Source organism: Pongo abelii, chromosome 5 (genome assembly GCF_028885655.2).
Source record: "Pongo abelii isolate AG06213 chromosome 5, NHGRI_mPonAbe1-v2.0_pri, whole genome shotgun sequence".
NCBI classification, from domain to species: domain Eukaryota; kingdom Metazoa; phylum Chordata; class Mammalia; order Primates; family Hominidae; genus Pongo; species Pongo abelii.
The window spans coordinates 86,905,625-86,922,035 of NC_071990.2; the positions used below are offsets into that span (position 1 = coordinate 86,905,625).

The 16,411-nt window shown below is 38.4% G+C and overlaps 1 pseudogene; it reads right to left on the reverse strand.

Annotated features, from left to right (window-relative positions):
• Nucleotides 1-13,407: 13,407 nt before the first annotated feature.
• LOC100458538 (ras-related protein Rab-1A-like) lies at nt 13,408-16,210 on the reverse strand (annotated as a pseudogene).
• Between the last annotated feature and the right edge of the window lie 201 nt (nt 16,211-16,411).

Sequence of the window (16,411 nt, forward strand, 5' to 3'; positions counted from 1 at the left end):
TGACCTTTCTGGAGACATAGACATCCAAATACAAGAAGCACAAAGAACACCTGGGAAATTCACAGAAATATCTTCATCTAGGCACATTGTCATCAGATTCTCCAAAGTTCAGACAAAGGAAAGAATCTTAAGGGTTTTGAGACAGAAGCACCAGGTAACTGATAAAGGAAAACCCATAAGATTAACAAATTTCTCATCAGAAATCTTACAAACTAGAAAGGACTGGGGCTATCTTTAGCCTCCTCAAACAAAACAATTATCAGCCAAGAATTTTGTATCCAGTGAGACTAAACATCATATATGAAGGAAAGATATGATCTTTTCCAGACAAAAAAAATGCTGAGAAAATTCTCCATTACAAGTTAAAAGCAAAGACGCAAACAAAAACACCAAAATACACAGGCAACAAAGAGCATGATGAATGCAACAGGACTTCACACTTCAATACTAACAATAAATGTAAATGTACTATATGCTCCACTTAAAAGATACAGAACTGCACAATGGACAAGAACTTATCAATGAACTATCTGCTGCCTTCAGGACACTCTCCTAACATGTAAGAACTCACATAAAGTATAGGGGTGGGGAAAGGCATTTCATGTAAATGGACAACAAAAGTGAGCAGGGATAGCTATTCTTACATTAGAGAAAACAAACTTTAAAGCAACAGCAATTAAAAGGGACAAAGACAGATATTATATAATGGTAAACGGCTTTGTCCAACAGGAAAATATTATACTCCTAACATATATGCTCCCAAATTTATAAAACAATTACCAATAGACCTAAGAAATGAGATAGACAGCAACACAATAATAGTGTGGGACTTCAAAACACTGGCAGCACTACACAGGTCATCAAGACAAAGTCAACAAAGAAACAATAGATTTAAACTATACCTTGGAACAAATGAACTTAACAGATATATACAGAACACTTCATCCAACAACTGCAGAATACACATTCTATTCAACACACATGGAACTTTCTCAAGATAGACCATATGATAGACCATAAAACAAGCCTTAATAAATTTAAGAAAATTGAAATCATATCAAGCACTTGCTCAGACCACAGTGGAATAAAACTGAAAATCAACTCCAAAAGGAACCTTCAAAACCATGAAAACACATGGAAATTAAATAACCTGCTCCTGAATGAGCATTTCATCAAAAATGGAATAAAGATGAAAATTAAAAAGTTCTTTGAATTGAACAACAATCATGACACAACCAATCCAAACCTCTGGGATACAGCAAAGGCAACACTAAGAGGAAAGTTCATAGCCCTAAAGGCCTACATGAAAATGACAAAGAGCACAAACTGACACTCTAAGGTCACGCCTCAAGGAACTAGAGAAAAAAGAACAAACCAAACTCAAAAACCCAGCAGAAGAAAGGAAACAACCAACATCAGAGCAGAACTAAATGAAACTGAAACAAAAAAAAACCACAAAAGATAAACAAAAAGCTGGTTCTTTGAAAAGATAAATAAAATTGATAGACCATTAGCAATATGAACCAAGAAAAGAAGAAAATTCAAATAACCTCACTAAGAAATGCAACAGGAAATATTACAACTGACACTACTGAAATGTAAAAGATCTTTCAAGGCTACTATGAACACCTTTAAGCACATAAACTAGAAAACCTAGAGGAGATGGATACATTCCTTGAAAAATACAACCCTCCTAGCTTAAATAAGGAAGAATTAGATGCCCTATACAGACCAATAAGAAGCAGGGAGATTGAAGTAGTAATAAAAATTACCAACAAAATAAGTCCAGGACCAGATGGATTCACAGCAGAATTCTACCGACATTCAAAGAAGAATTAATACCAATCCTTTTGACACTATTCCAAAAGACAGAGAAAGAAGGAATCCTCCCTAATTCATTCTATGAAACAAGCATCACCCTAATACCAAAACCAGGAAAGGACATAGCCAAAAGTGAAAACTACAGACTGATACCCTTGATGAACATAGATGCTAAAATCCTTAACAATCTACTAGCTAACCGAATCCAGCAATATATCAAAAAGATAGTCCACTATGATCAAGCGAGTTTCATACCAGGAATGCAGGGATGGTTTAATGTAGGCAAGTCAATAGATGTGATACACCATGTAAACAGAATTAAAAACAAAAATCACATGATCATGTCAACAGATATAGAAAAAGCTTCTGACAAACTCCAACGTTCCTTTAGGATTAAAACTCTCAGCAAAATTGGCATAAAAGGGACATTCCTCAATTTAATAAAAGCCATCTATGACAAATTCACAGCCAATATAATACTGAATGGGGAAAAGTTGAATGCATCCTCTCTGAGAACTGGAACAAGACAAGGATGCCTACTCTCACCACACCTCTTCAACACAGTATTGGACGTTCTAGCCAGAGCAATCAGACAAGAGAAAGAAATAAAAGGCATCCAAATCAGTAAAGAGGAAGTCAAACTGTCACTGTTTGTTGACAATATGATTGTTTACCGTGAACAAGAATTCAGCAAAGTTTCCTGATACAAGATTAATGTACACAAATCAGTAGCTCTTCTATACACCACCAGTGACTGAGTGGAGAATCAAATCAAGAACCCAACCACTTTTACAATAACTACAAAAATAAAAATAAAAAATAAAATACGTATTAAAAACCTAACCAAGGAATAGCAAGAACTCTACAAGGAAAACTACAAAACACTGCTGAAAGAAATCATAGGCAACATAAACAAACGGAAACACATCCCATTCTTATGGATGCATAGAGTCAATATTGTGAAAATGACCATACTGTCAAAAGCAATATACAAATTCAATGCAATCCCCATCAAAATACCACCAGCATTCTTCATAGAATTAGAAAAAATTCTGAAATTCATATGGAACCAAAAAAGAGCCTGCATAGCCAAAGCAAGACTAAGCAAAAAGAACAAATCTGGAGGCATCACATTACCTGATTTCAAACTATAGAATAAGGTCATAGTCACCAAAACAGCATGGTACTGGAATAGAAATAGGCACATTGACCAATGGAACAGAATAGAGAACCCAGAAATAAACCCAAATACTAACAACCAACTGATCTTCAACAAAGCAAATGAAACATAAAGTGGGGAAAAGACACCCTTTTCCACAAACAGTGCTGGGATTATTGGCTAACCACACGTAGGAGAATGAAACTGGATCTTCATCTCTCACCTTACAAAAATCAACTCAATAAGGATTAAGGACTTAAATCTAAGACCTGAAACTATAAAAATTCTAGAAGATAACATTAGGAAAACCCTTCTAGACATTGGCTTAGGCAAAGATTTATGACCAGAGCAAGAACCCAGAAGTAAATGTAATAAAAACAGAGATAAATAGCTGGGACCTAATTAAACAAGAGAGCTTTTGCATGATAAAAGGAACAGTTAGCAGAGTAAACAGACAACCCACAAAGTGAGAGAAAACCTTCACACAATCTATACATCTGACAAAGGACTAACATCCAGAACCTATATCAAACTCAAAACAAATCAGTAAAAAAAAAAAAAAAGAAAGAAAAAGACAAAAAAAAAACATCAAAAAGTGGGCTAAAGACATGAATAGACAATTCTCAACCAAAGATATACAAATGGCCAACAAACATATGAAAAATGCCCAGCATCACTAATGAACAGGGAAATGGAATCAAAACCACAATGGGGTAACACGTTACTCCTACAAGAATGGTTATTACCAAAAAATAAAAAAACTCTAGATGTTGGCAAGAATGCGGTGAACAGGGAGCACTTCTACATTGCTGGTGGGAATGTAAACTACTACAGCCACTATGGGAAACAGTATGGAGATTCCTTAAAGAACTACAAGTAGAACTACCATTTGATCCACCAATCCCACTACTGGGTATCTACTCAGAGGAAAAGAAGTCATTATTCGAAAAAGACACATGCACACGCATGTTTACAGCAGCACAATTCACAACTGCAAAATTGTAGAGCCAACCAAATGGCTATCAATCAATGGGTGGATTAAGAAACTATGATATATATATAATATATAATAACATATATTATATATAATATTATATGTAAACTGATATATATTTTATATATCATAGTTTCCTAATATATAATTATTATATCTAAACTATGATATATATTTATATATCATAGTTTCCTAATATATTGTTATATCTAAACTACGATATATATTTATGTTTCTTTATATATAATATATATGTTATATTATATATAATATGTATTATATATAATATAATATATGTAATATGTATTATATATAATAGAATATATATAATTTATAATATAATATATAATATATATTCTATTATATATAATTAATATATATTCTATTATATATAATATATAATATACATTCTATTATATATAATATATAATAGATATTCTATTATATATAATATAGTATAATAATGTTGTATATATTATATATCCATGATGGAATACAGTGCAGCCATAAAAAGGAATGAATTAATGGCATTTGCAGTGACCTGGATGAGATTGGAGATGATTATTCTATGTGAGGTAACTCAGAAATGGAAAACCAAACATCGTATGTTCTTACTGATATGTGGCAGAAAAGCTATGAGGATGCAAAGGCATAAGAATGATACAATAGCAGGGAGGAGCCAAGATGGCTGAACAGGAACAGCTCTGGTCTACAGCTCCCAGCGTGAGCGACACAGAAGACAGGTGATTTCTGCATTTCCATCTGAGGTACCGGGTTCATCTCACTAGGGAGTGTCAGACAGTGGGCGCAGGTCCGTGGGTGCGCACACCATGCATGAGCCGAAGAAGGGCGAGGCATTGCCTCACTTGGGAAGTGCAAGGGGTCAGGGAGTTCCATCTCCTAGTCAAAGAAAGGGGTGACAGATGGCACCTGGAAAATTGGGTCACTCCCACCCAAATACTGCGCTTTTCTGACGGGCTTAAAAAATGGCGCACCAGGAGATTATATCCCGCACCTGGCTCAGAGGGTCCAATGCCCATGGAGACTCGCTGATTGCTAGCACAGCAGTCTGAGATCAAACTGCAAGGCAGCAGCGAGGCTGGGAGAGGGGCACCCATCATTGCCCAGGCTTCCTTAGGTAAACAAAGCAGCCAGGAAGCTCGAACTGGGTGGAGCCCGCCACAGCACAAGGGGGCCTGCCTGCCTCTGTAGGCTCCACCTCTGGGGGCAGGGCACAGACAAACAAAAAGACAGCAGTAACCTCTGCAGACTTAAATGTCCCTGTCTGACAGCTGTGAGGAGAGCAGTGGTTCTCCCAGCACGCAGCTGGAGATCTGAGAACGGGCAGACTGCCTCCTCAAGTGGGTCCCTGACCCCTGACCCCCGAGCAGCCTAACTGGGAGGCACCCCCCAGCAGGGGCAGACTGACACCTCACAGGGCTGGGTACTCCAACGGACCTGCAGCTGAGGGTCCTGTCTGTTAGAAGGAAAACTAACAAACAGAAAGGACATCCACACCAAAAACCCATCTGTACATCACTGTCATCAAAGACCAAAAGTAGATAAACCCACAAAGATGGGGAAAAAACAGAGCAGAAAAACTGGAAACTGTAAAAAGCAGAGTACCTCTCCTCCTCCAAAGGAACGCAGTTCCTCACCAGCAATGGAACAAAGCTGGACAGAGAATGACTTTGATGAGCTGAGAGAAGAAGGCTTCAGACGATCAAATTACTCCAAGCTACGGGAGGAAATTCAAACCAAAGGCAAAGAAGTTAAAAACTTTGAAAAAAATTTAGAAGAATGTATAGCTAGAATAACCAATACAGAGAAGTGCTTAAAGGAGCTGATGGAGCTGAAAACCAAGGCTCAAGAACTACGTGAAGAATGCAGAAGCCTCAGGAACTGATGTGATCAACTGGAAGAAAGGGTATCAGTGATGGAATATGAAATGAATGAAATGAAGTGAGAAGGGAAGTTTAGTGAAAAAAGAATAAAAAGAAATGAGCAAAGCCTCCAAGAAATATGGGACTATGTGAAAACATCAAATCTACATCTGATGGGTGTACCTGAAAGTGACGGGGAGAATGGAACCAAGTTGGAAAACACTCTGCAGGATATTATCCAGGAGAACTTCCCCAATCTAGCAAGGCAGGCCAACATTCAAATTCAGGAAATACGGAGAACTCCACAAAGATACTCCTCAAGAAGAGCAACTCCAAGACACATAGTTGTCAGATTCACCAAAGTTGAAATGAAGGAAAAAATGTTAGGGGCAGCCAGAGAGAAAGGTCAGGTTACCCTCAAAGGGAAGCCCATCAGACTAACAGGAGATCTCTTGGCAGAAACTCTACAAGCAAGAAGAGAGGGGGCCAATATTCAACACTCTGAAAGAAAAGAATTTTCAATCCAGAATTTCATATCCAGCCAAACTAAGCTTCATAAGTGAAGGAGAAATAAAATACTTTACAGACAAGCAAATGTTGAGAGATTTTGTCACCACCAGGCCTGCCCTACAAGAGCTCCTGAAGGAAGCACTAAACATGGAAAGGAACAACCAGTACCAGCCACTGCAAAATCATGCCAAAATGTAAAGACTATCGAGACTAGGAAGAGACTGCATCAACTAACAAGCAAAATAACCAGCTAACATCATAATGACAGGATCAAATTCACACATAACAATATTAACTTTAAATGTAAATGGGCTAAATGCTCCAATTAAAAGACAGAGACTGGCAAATTGGATAAAGACTCAAGACACATCAGTGTGCTGTATTCAGGAAACCCATCTCACGTGCAGAGACACACATAGGCTCAAAATCAAAGGATGGAGGAAGATCTACCAAGCAAAGGGAAAGCAAAAAAAGGCAGGGGTTGCAATCCTAGTCTCTGATAAAACAGATTTTAAACCAACAAAGATCAAAAGAGACAAAGAAGGCCATTAAATAATGGTAAAGGGATCAATTCAAAAAGAGAGCTAACTATCGTAAATGTATATGCACCCAATACAGGAGCATCCAGATTCATAAAGCAAGTCCTGAGTAACCTACAAAGAAACTTAGACTCCCACACATTAATAATGGGGGACTTTAACACTCCACTGTCAACATTAGACAGATCAACGAGACAGAAAGTCAACAAGGATACCCAGGAATTGAACTCAGCTCTGCACCAAGCGGACCTAATAGACATCTGCAGAACTCTCCACCCCAAATCAGCAGAATATACATTTTTTTCAGCACCACCCACACCTATTCCAAAATTGACCACATAATTGGAAGTAAAGCTGTCCTCAGCAAATGTAAAAGAACAGAAATTATAACAAACTATCCCTCAGATGACAGTGCAATCAAGCTAGAACTCAGGATTAAGAATCTCACTCAAAACCGTTCAACTACATGGAAACTGAACAACCTGCTCCTGAATGACTACTGGGTGCATAACGAAATGAAGGCAGAAATAAAGATGTTCTTTGAAAGCAACAAGAACCAAGACACAACATACCAGAATCTCTGGGATGCATTCAAAGCAGTGTGTAGAGGGAAATTTATAGCACTAAATACCCGCAAGAGAAAGCAGGAAAGATCCAAAATTGACACCCTAACATCACAATTAAAAGAATGAGAAAAGCAAGACCAAACACATTCAAAAGCTAGCAGAAGGCAAGAAGTAACTAAAATCAGAGCAGAACTGAAGGAAATAGAGACACAAAAAACCCTTCAAAAAATCAGTGAATCCAGGACCTGGTTTTTTGAAAAGATCAACAAAAATGATAGACCGCTAGGAAGACTAATAAAGAAAAAAAGAGAGAAGAATCAAATAGATGCAATAAAAAATGATAAAGGGGATATCACCACTGATCCCACAGAAATACAAACTAACATCAGAGAATACTACAAACACCTCTACGCAAATAAACTAGAAAATCTAGAAGAAATGGATAAATTCCTCGACACATACACTCTCCCAAGACTAAACCAGGAAGAAGTTGAATCTCTGAATAGACCAATAACAGGAGCTGAAATTGTGGCAATAATCAATAGTTTACCAGCCAAAAAGAGTCCAGGACCAGATGGAATCACAGCCAAATTCTATCAGAGGTACAAGGAGGAGCTGGTACCATTCCTTCTGAAACTATTCCAATCAATAGAAAAAGAGGGAATCCTTCCTAACTCATTTTATGAGGCCAGCATCATCCTGATACCAAAGCTGGGCAGAGACACAACCAAAAAAGAGAATTTCAGACCAATATCCTTGATGAATATTGATACAAAAATCCTCAATAAAATACTGGCAAACCGAATCCAGCAGCACCTCAAAAAGCTTATCCACCATGATCAAGTGGGCTTCATCCCTGGGATGCAAGGCTGGTTCAATATACGCAAATCAATAACTGTAATCCAGCATATAAACAGAACCAAAGACAAAAACCACATGATTATCTCAATAGATGCAGAAAAGGCCTTTGACAAAATTCAACAACCCTTCATGCTAAAAACTCTCAATAAATTAGGTATTGATGTGACGTATCTCAAAATATTAAGAGCTATCTATGACAAACCCACAGCCAATATCATACTGAATGGGCAAAAACTGGAAGCATTCCCTTTGAAAACTGGCACAAGACACGGATGCCCTCTCTCACCACTCCTATTCAACATAGTGTTGGAAGTTCTGGCCAGGGCAATTAGGCAAGAGAAGGAAATAAAGGGTATTCAATTAGGAAAAGAGGAAGTCAAATTGTCCCTGTTTGCAGATGACATGATTGTATATCTAGAAAACCCCATTTTCTCAGCCCAAAATCTCCTTAAGCTGATAAGCAACTTCAGCAAAGTCTCAGGATACAAAATCAATGTACAAAAATCACCAGCATTCTTATACACCAACAACAGACAACCAGAGCCAAATCATGAGTGAACTCCCATTCACAATTGCTTCAAAGAGAATAAAGTACCTAGGAATCCAACTTACAAGGGATGTGAAGGACCTCTTCAAGGAGAACTACAAACCACTGCTCAAGGAAATAAAAGAGGATACAAACAAATGGAAGAACATTCCATGCTCATGGGTAGGAAGAATCGATATCGTGAAAATGGCCATACTGCCCAAGGTAATTTATAGATTCAATGCCATCCCCATAAAGCTACCAATGACTTTCTTCACAGAATTGGAAAAAACTACTTTAAAGTTCATATGGAACCAAAAATGAGCCCACATCGCCAAGTCAATCCTAAGCCAAAAGAGCAAAGCTGTAGGCATCACACTACCTGACTTCAAACTATACTACAAGGCTACAGTAACCAAAACAGCATGGTACTGGTACCAAAACAGAGATATAGATCAATGGAACAGAACAGAGCCCTCAGAAATAATGCCACATACCTACAACTTCTGATCTTTGACAAACCTGAGAAAAGCAAGCAATGGGGAAAGGATTCCCTATTTAATAAATGGTGCTGGGAAAACTGGCTAGCCATATGTAGAAAGCTGAAACTGGATCCCTTCCTTACACCTTGTACAAAAATTAATTCAAGATGGATTAAAGACTTAAACGTTAGACCTAAAACCATAAAAACCCTAGAAGAAAACCTCGGCATTACCATTCAGGACATAGGCATGGGCAAGGACTTCATGTCTAAAACACCAAAAGCAATGGCAACAAAAGCCAAAATTGACAAATGGGATCTAATTAAACTAAAGAGCTTCTGCACAGCAAAAGAAACTACCATCAGAGTGAACAGGCAACCTACAAAATGGGAGAAAATTTTTTCAACCTACTCATCTGACAAAGGGCTAATATCCAGAATCTACAATGAACTCAAACAAATTTACAAGAGAAAAACAACCCCACCAAAAAGTGGGCGAAGGACATGAACAGGTACTTCTCAAAAAATGACATTTATGCAGCCAAAGGACAGATGAAAAAATGCTCACCATCACTGGCCATCAGAGAAATGCAAATCAAAACCACAATGAGATACCATCTCACACCACTTAGAATGGCAATCATTAAAAAGGTAGGAAACAACAGGTGCTGGAGAGGATGTGGAGAAATAGGAACACTTTTACACTGTTGGTGGGACTGTAAACTAGTTCAGCCATTGTGGAAGTCAGTGTGGCGATTCCTCAGAGATCCAGGACTAGAAATACCATTTGACCCAGCCATCCCGTTACTGAGTATATACCCAAAGGACTATGAATCATGCTGCTATAAAGACACATGCACATGTATGTTTATTGTGGCACTATTCACAGTAGCAAAGACTTGGAACCAACCCAAATGTCCACCAATGATAGACTGGATTAAGAAAATGTGGCACATATACACCATGGAATGCTATGCAGTCATAAAAAATGATGAGTTCATGTCCTTTGTAGGGACATGGATGAAATTGGAAATCATCATTCTCAGTAAACTATTGCAAGAACAAAAAACCAAACACCGCATATTCTCACTCATAGGTGGGAACTGAACAATGAGAACACATGGACACAGGAAGGGGAACAGCACACTCTGGGGACTGTTGTGGGGTGGGGGGAGGGGGGAGGGATAGCATTGGGAGATATACCTAATGCTAGATGATGAGTTAGTGGGTGCAGCGCACCAGCATGGCACATGTATTCATATGTAACTAACCTGCACATTGTGCACATGTACCCTAAAACCTAAAGTATAATAATAATAAATAAATAAATAAATAAAAAGAATGATACAATAGACTTTAGGCACTTGAGGGGAAGAGTGAGAGCATGGTGAGGGTAAAAGACTACAAATATGGTGCAGTGTATACTGCTTAATTGATGGGTGCACCAAAATCTCATAAATCAGCACTAAAGAACTTACCTATGTAACCAAATACCACCTGTACTCCAATAACTTATGAAAAAATAAAAATAAATAAATATATACGTATATGATGAACCCTAGAATTATAGAATCTCTGCCTTTGAGATGGTGATGACTTAAATTCCAAAGAGCTGACAAGCATGCTGATATTTTCCTCACATTTCCATTGACAGTTTTCTACTTCTTGCATATATATTCTTCCACCGAATAATTTTTCTCTTTGTTTTCCTTTTATTTTTTCCTTTTCCAAAGTAAACTACAATTTTGTTGTGAAATTCTCATAGATGTAAAATTAAGGCCAGGCAAGGTGGCTCATGGCTGTAATCCCAGCACTTAGGGAAGCCAAGGCGGGTGGGTCACTTGAGGCCAGGAGTTCAAGACCAGTCTGGTGAAAACCCATCTCTACTAAAAATGAAAAAATTAGCCAGGCATGGTTGTATGTGCCTATAATCCCTTCTACTCAGAAGGCTGAGGCAGGAGAATCACTTTTACCCAGGTGGTGGATGTTGCAGTGAGCAGAGATCATGCCACTGCACTCCAGCCTGGGCAAGAGAGTAAGACCCTGTCTCAAAAAAAAAAAAAAAATTAGTGTTTATTTTGTACATTTTATTTTACAGTAATCTTACCGCTTATTTTTCTACCATGTATTTCAGTTGTCTCTTAGTGAAAAATGTAAAAACCTATTAATTTTTGGCTTGTTTTTAGCTGAAATTTTTTTTAAATTAAATTAAGGACCCTACAATAAATTTTGTTGCCAGCAGCTATATCTCATCCCTTTGTGTGAAGAATGTTTTGGCTGCCACTTCAACCTAAGGGAACAACTTTGACCTCAGTCACCTTAAAATGCTGATATTAACAGAATATTACTTTTTCCACACACAAAACCCCTAGGATCTTGAAGGTCCTATTTAACAAAATCTTTATACATGCAAAATTTCACTGAAATAATTATATCTTCTTCATTTATCATTACCACCCAGTGTTTATGTTTTCAGTTAATCTTTAGGGGTATAATTTCTAAACTTAGGGCAATCAAATTTCCTGCTTTCTACCTCGGTGCTTAAACTCTCCTCCAATGTAAGTAATACAATTGTGAATGATAAAATAATTGAATTTTACAGAGAGCATGAAAGAAAAACATTAGCACACAAGTTAGTCTATTTGCTAATTAGGAAAAGTGTGCTGCTTTCCACCTCTACCACAGATGCATTGATGAACTGTTGATTAATGAATGGTGTTCAGAAAGATCAGATATAATAGGCTAGATAGCATACATCCTAAATTTGTGTTCCATACAATTTGAGCTCCCAGAACTACTAAGGTTGGTTAAATCCCTACACAGCATCAAAGCCTCTTTAGGTCATTTATTGAGTATTTTATCTAGAAAGCAAAATATTGAATTCTGCCCTTTATATGTGAATAGTGCTGCAGTGGACATACACATGCATGTGTCATTATGATAGAATTATTTATATTCCTTTGGGTATATACCCAGTAATGGGATTACTGGGTTGAATGGTAGTTCTGTCCTTAGGTCCTTGAGGATTGTCACACTGCTTTCCATAATGGCTGAATTAATTTATACTCCCACCAACAGTGTATAAGCATTCCTTTTTCTTTCCAAACTTGTCAGCATCAGTTATTTTTTGACTTTTTAGTAATAGCCATTCTGACTGGTGTGAGATGGTATCTCATTGTGGTTTTGATTTGCGTTTCTCTAATGATTAGTGATGTTGAGGTTTTTTTCATATGCTTATTGGCATCATGCCTGTCCTCTTTTGAAAAATGTCTGTTTGTGTCCTTTGCCCACCTTTTAATGTGTTTTTTGTAAATTTGTTTAAGCTCCTTATAGATGCTGGATATTAGACCTTTGTCAGATGCGTGGTTTGCAAAAGTTTTGTTCCATTTTGTTGGTTGTCTATTCACTCTGTTGATAGTTTATTTTCCTGAGCAGAAGCTTTTTGGTTTAATTAGATCCCATTGTAAGTACATTATTTGTTAAACATATCTTTAGTTGTTTTGTATGTAGTATGCAACAAATCACAGCATCCTGCAGCCACAAATTATATGCAGAGTGTGAAGAAACCATTAATTAAATGGTATAATCTTTGCATTTATAACTCTAAAGGAAGAACTAGCAAATCAGATCTTATATGTAACATCTGTATACATGGAAGTGACAGACTGCTTTTGCTGTTTGATACAAAATGGCTGAACTTCATCGTCAGAAGATTAAACCTGACATCTAAACATGCCAATGTAAACATCAAAAATATATATTCTAACTTTACAAAAGAAATCATGGGACATAATCTGGTACCAGGAAAGTGGCAAGGATTACATGCAGTATTTTGTAAAGCAGCACACAAAAGTTTCAAAGTTTTCTGAAACTGAAATTAGCTATCTTCAGTCAAGGTAATAAAAGAAATGTCAGTATTGACTATTTACAACCCTGACGTTTGTGGAGATGGTAAGAATCTGTTATAGTGAAGCTACATACAATAAAATTCAGGCAATTTTGTTTTTTCATTTGGATTTAGATTGCAAATTTATTGTGTGAGAAAAGGACGGAAGCAAATTTTAGCATCAACCTTCACCTATCTGCTTGACCAAAGTGGTCTAAATTTTAAAATTAGACTTCTCTGCATCACCAGCTGTTGCTCTAGTCCCATTTGTTTTATAATCTCAGATGCCATTGTCATGAAAGTTGGTTCTACATTTGCTGTGTTCTTAAGCACCAGTTTCCAAAAATGGAATTCCAAGGGAATCAGCAAATTCCTTTGTTGTTGTGTAGTCTACTTTCTTTCTGGGCCAATCACATTTGTTTCCTACCAAAAATTTGTTGACATTTTCACTGGCCTATTGATCAATTTCCTGCAACCACTATTTAACGTTATTGAAGGACTCCTGATCTGTCATGTCATACAGCCTTGGGCTCCTGTGTAATAACTGGAGGTGATCAAAATCTTTCCTGGCCTGTTGTGCCCCTAGTTGAAGCTTGATTATTTTGCCATATAATATTACAGTTCTTATTTTGAAATTCCCACTTATTGGGCTGGTGTAGTTTTCTGTATATGTATTACATGTTTCACCTGCAAACCTAAGAAGGAAGCAAGACTTTCTAGCCCCAGAGTTGCCAATCAGAAGTAACTTGAGTAATTAAACATATTAGAGATTTCTGCTGGTAATGTCATTGCAGTTGCTGTCTGCACCACCATGACTCTAGGTTGTGGGTAACCGAAGGAAAGGAGTGAGATAGGCTGTTCTGGGAGAGCAAACATCTTTCCCCACTCTGTTCCCTACAACACAATCACTTGGCAGCTGTCACCACTCAGCTACTGCTTCCACCCAAAAATCCAAAATCTTAACTGACTTTCCAATTCCGTATAGATTTCTTCCTCACTTTAGGAGCAAAATTTGCACTAGATAGATGCATGTAGAAAGAGTTTCATGAAAAAACAGTTTTTTTAGTCTCCATTTAGAGCATAAAGAGAGCGTATTCATGTCACAGATCTGAGTCCCTGAGAAATGTGATATTCCACACTTTAGTGGTGAAAATATAGCACTTTTCTATTTTGGTTAGAACTGCCTAAGTGCCTCTTTCTTAAATCTCTTCTCTTTCTCTTCACCCCTATAAGCAGCACTAGGAGTCCCTGGAAAGGGAAAAATTAAGCTGTCAATACACCTTACCCCATGCTGTCTTCATGAGACAAGTTTCTGTGTGTGCATGCTCCATTTTATTCCCTGACATTTACATGGCTGTTTCTTAGTGTTACCTGTCTTCCTTTTCTACCAGCCTGTGTGTCCTGGGCAGTAGGGATTAAGCTCCCATCTTAGCTGTCTCTTCACACTTAGCAAATTTCTTGGCTCATGGAAAGTGCTCAGTAAGTGTTCATTGAACCAGTGCTTAGTCTGAAACAAGTATGATTGGAGCTTGTGATGATTAATTTTGAATGTTAACTTGATTGGATTGAAGGATGCAAAGTGTTGTTCCTGGGTGTATCTGTGACTGTGTTGCTGAAGGAGATTAACATTTGAGTCAGTGGACTGGGAGAGGCAGACCCACCCTCAATTTGGGTGGGCACCATCTAATCAGCTGCCAGCATGGCTAGAATAAAGCAGGCAGAGGAATGTGGAAGGACTAGACTTGCTGAGTCTTCTGGCCTTCATCGTTCTCCCATGCTGGGTGCTTCCTGCCCTTGAACATCGGACACCAAGTTCTTCAGCTTTTGGACTCTTGGACTTACACCAGTGGTTTGCCAGGGGCTCTTGGTCCTTTAGCCACAGACTGAAGCCTGTACTGTTGACTTCTTTACTTTTGAGATTTTGGGACCCAGACTGGCTCCCTTGCTCCTCGGCTTGCAGATGGCTTATTGTGGAACTTCACCTTGTTATCGTGTGAGTCAATACTCCTTAATAAACTCCCTTTTATATATCCATCTATCCTATTAGTCCTGTCCCTCTAGAGATCTGACTAATACAGAGAGTGTTGAAAAATGTTGAGTCTTTTGTTATTGATATATATTTCTAACCTGTGGCTCTTCCCTTTCTCTACTTAGCCAAATGTTCTGCATTTATTGTCTTCACTTATTTGGAGATGGGGTAACACAGGGAAATATGGGAAAAAAAAATCCGGAGTCAATATTTTGCCTTCTGAGTTTCACAAAACCTATACCTGAAGAAGGGGGAAGAGGAGAGATCTGATGCATAGAAGAAAAGCCTCATGAGAAACAGCCAGCTTCTTCCCCACTGCTGAGATTAGAAGGGATTCTCTGGGCTGGTGAGACCAGTGACCAGGTTCTGGGAGGAACAGGCTGGGTAGGAGCAGCACCAGAATCAAGACACCTAGCTGGTCTTGTGCAACCTCCAGTCATGTCTTGTCCACACAAGGCCTGTATTTTTTATACTTCCTGTCTGTTCAGGTGAGGCTATCCTTCCACATCAGCCCCAGTGGGTCACTACTGATTATGCAGAGGTATCTGGACCCATTTGTGCCATAAGATCTGAAGGGATGCTGTCTGAGTCACAAGTCCACTCCAGTGGCCTACAGGGTCCTGAAGGTTCAGCCTTTTTCTCTGACCTCATTGCCTACAGCTTCCTCCTTGCTCACTATACTGCAGTCACACTGGCTTCTTGCTCTTCCTTGGGAATCCCAGGCACGTTGCCTTTGCACTGGCTGTTTCTCATGCCCAGAGGGGCTCTTCCCCCAGAAATTCACCTGTCTTTTCTCAAATGTGACTTCTCAAAGAGAGCTTCACTGACTGTCCTGCCTGAAATTGCAGCCCAGCCCCAACCCATGCCTGACACGCCTGACCCCTCCTACCCTGCTCACCTTGTTCTGTTTCCCATAACACTTCCCATACTCTAACAAATCATGTGCTTTACTCATGTACTAGGTCTGTTTTTTGTTTCTCTCCCTCTAATAGATTAAAAGCTCAACAGGGGAAGGGATTTCTGCTTTATTCACAAATGTATCCAAACATCTGGAGCAGTGTCTCAGATACAGCGAATGCTCAATAAATACTTTGGAATGGATGAATACTTAAGAGAATATTTATTACTCTTTAATATCTCAGGGCTTTCCAAACCA